Genomic DNA, 3,521 nt, shown 5'->3' on the forward strand with positions numbered 1-3,521 from the left:
CTATATGATGTATGCAGCTTACCTATGATGGATGCAGCTTACCAAATATAAGTTTTTCTCTCCATGTTGCAAACTAGTCCTATTTACTTCTCTCTGACCATCTTTGTTTCTAGTATTAGTTTTAACTCGCCTTGTTATTATCTAATTCTATGTTTCATATAATTTATTACTTCATTTTCCTCCTTTCTTAGAAGTTTCATGTTATAGTTTCATCGGCATATAGTTGAAAACTTCAACTCAACTCAAAAGTCAGGTGAATTGAGTAAAATGTAACTGTGATGCATAAATTAGTAAAAATGTAACTCACTACACACTTGTACATATTAAACGGAACGCATATATATTTTAGCTTGTTGAATTGGCGTGGCGATTCTGACAAGTTTATTGGCGATTCTGACAAGTTCATTGGCGATTCTGCTAAATTCAACAGCTTTCACCTGCTTTTTAGCTGATCGAATTGTAGGCTTCTTTAACATCGACTAACCGTAAACACGACCCCTAATTTCATTGACCAAACACTAACTCAACAACAAAAGGGGGAAAAAAAAATGGTAATATTAAAAAGTTTACTTCAAATTGTTTTTATAGTACATCTATACATTTTTACCCAAAAAACAAAGATTGCTGCAGAATAACACTAATTAGCTAGCTTCCATTTCTTACTCTAGACACATCAACTTGAATATATGTATCATTAGAACTAAATGGGAAGGAGAACGAAATGAGCAAAAATATATAATTTTTATTTTTTATCTACGAGTGATAACGCATCACGCAAATTGCACTAGTTTGGTTAAAATATGAGTTCTGGTTAACTACGTTCCGACAGAAAAATGAAAAAGAACATCTCTGTATGCTTCTGTCCCAACTCCTTCTGGTCTAATAACATGCACCCTAAAAGCTGAAATAGAAAAGAAGCAAATCAGGAATGGAGCTTCAATGAAACATGGTGCTTGCTTTCATCATCCAAGCAAAAAAAGTAAGTAGAAAAGAAAAAAATAACCAATATTAAGAAATTATCGACCTCCCAAAAAATAGGGGACAAAAAATAATTAGAGTTGAGACACAATTACGGGTGGAAATGATCTGAGCTCGAGTGAGCTGACCTCAGCTCATGTTTGATTTGAATTAATTTAGAGCCTAAATTCAGCTTGAAATTAATTCGAGCCGAGCTTAATTTCGCGTCGAGCGAGCTCGAGCCCTAAATGAGCCGCTTGAAATTCTTAACATCATGCAATCTATAACTGACAAGGGCGACAGCGACCGAGGAGATTGGCAACAGCGGCGTCAAGGCTGCAGCGGTGGCGATTGGGAGCGAGGTGGATATGGAACTTGGCGTGCTCCTGCTTGAGGGGTGAGAAAGAGAGAGAGAGAGAGAGAGAGAGAGAGATTAGAAATTTAATAATTAGAATATAGGCTAAATTACAGAAAATCTCTTGTCAATGCCTGCTTTTTTCCCTTTTCTTTTCTGTCATTTAAAAATTTATATTTTACCCCCTTAAAAAAATAAAAAATATTCACTTTGACCCCCGCCCTCAGTAAATGTTCACTTTGGCCCCTGCCCTCAGTATTCCGTTAGGGTTCCATTTATATCCTATTATTATATATTTTTTATGTCCAAAATACCCTCAGCATTGCCGCCTCCTTCCTCGCCGCCCACGCTGCCTCGCCCTCCTCCGCCGCCTCGCCCTCGCCCTCGCCCGCCTCTCCATCCACGCCCACACACACGTTCTCGCGCTCCTTCGCCGTCTTGCCCTCGCCCTCGCCCACCTCTCCGTCCATACCCATCTCGATTTTCTCCCTACCGTCGCCGAAATAGAGGGGCGACGAGGGTGCAGGAGTAGCAGGGGAGCAAGTGAAGGAAATAAAGTCTGACGAAGATCATACTTTGTTTCCGTGCTCTTATGAATCTCCATCTCAAAGCCCGAATACTTGCTCTTAAACAAGTTCAGAACCTGTAGCATGGATAGTTTGGATATCACTCCACGCGGAATCGTTTTGAGGTGATCGGTGTAACTCAGATTCAAGAATCTTAATTCCGTCAGAAATCCTAATTCCGGAGGGAGTGAAATTATATCTGAATTTCTAAGACTGAGATACCGCAATTTGACTAGCGAACCGATTTCTCGTGGAAGCTCTCTGAAGCAAGTCCAACTTAAATCCAAGAATGTCAGCGCGCGCATGGTTCGGAAAAATCCGGGCGAGATGGCCTTCAAATGAAAGTTTTGCTAGAGAGTCAAGAGCAAAAGATTAGGACAATTCGGAGATTGCGGCAGCTCTTTTATACAATTACACATCAGTGAAATTCGCGAAGCTCTTGTCCAGCTGCCTGCATCACTGTTCTGCAGTTTCTCCAGGCCAACTCCTGGCTGCACAATCCATTCCAGCTTCTTCTCTTCGGATAGCAAGGCCACGCAGAGAGCCATGTGTTAGATGTATGCCGTAGAAGCCAACCAGGCCGACATATATATTCTTTCTAGGATATAAATTTGTATTTAACTTTTAAATATTATGAATAACTTTGGGTTTTTATTTCCATTCATGTTGTGTATGCATCCATGAATCGTCCAAAGAATTAATAAGATGATGACAAATATTCTCAAGAGTTGAGAATTTGAGACATGTGTCATTGGTGGTTAATTCCTAAATACCCCTGATCAATGGATCATCACGGGGACGGTGATTGATCCGGTGAGATTGGCACATAGGTCGCTTCCCTTTTTGAGTAGACGAGTCTCGAGTCAACAGTGTGGGGACACTGAAGTGAATATGCAGGTAGTTGTTAGAGAACAAGGGTACCGAGCGTGACCAACACGAGAAGTCACTTGGATGTCTACTCACTCGTCAGTGACTTACTCAATATTGCAGTAGCGTGACTGGTCATTTGACCTACAGTGTCTCGGCTATTCACAATGAGGTTACTGTAGTTTGACAGTACAAACACTTGGTCCCTAGCGATTCGGGTCCTTGCGGTGCATGTTGGCTGCAGTAGGTTTATTGTAGGAATATGGTGCGCACTCAGATGGAATCTATCTCTCTTGGTAGATTAGGGTGTTAGTCTTATGTAATTTATGAAACCGAGTTTAGAAGACCTTGGCCAGGGCAGAGTTAATAGCGGAAAAGGGTTTCCGATATTAAAAACTCGAGTCGAATAAATTTGACATATGACAGACGATGAGGTTTGACGAGTTATTCCATAACCTCCGTCTAGTCGGGACTCATGATAGAAGGATTGTATGACACGGTAACTGCACCAAGAGATTCAGTATTTCATTCTACTGGAATGCCACTACATGCTGCTAGGCGTCACTGGTGGATTGTGAGACTCATGAGAATTATCTAGATGATCGATAATTCTCATTGGGCTAAGTTAGAATTGTTCCGATCCACTGAAAGGAGTTTCAGTGATATTATTGATAGTGATCAAAATATATCTCACTACCAGATAAAATAGAACCTATGGGGTCACACACATAAGAGGTTGTGATTGATCGGATAGCTAGATCGCGATTATTGAATCG

This window comes from Ananas comosus, linkage group 14 (assembly GCF_001540865.1).
Source record: "Ananas comosus cultivar F153 linkage group 14, ASM154086v1, whole genome shotgun sequence".
In the NCBI taxonomy this organism is placed as follows: Eukaryota; Viridiplantae; Streptophyta; class Magnoliopsida; order Poales; family Bromeliaceae; genus Ananas; species Ananas comosus.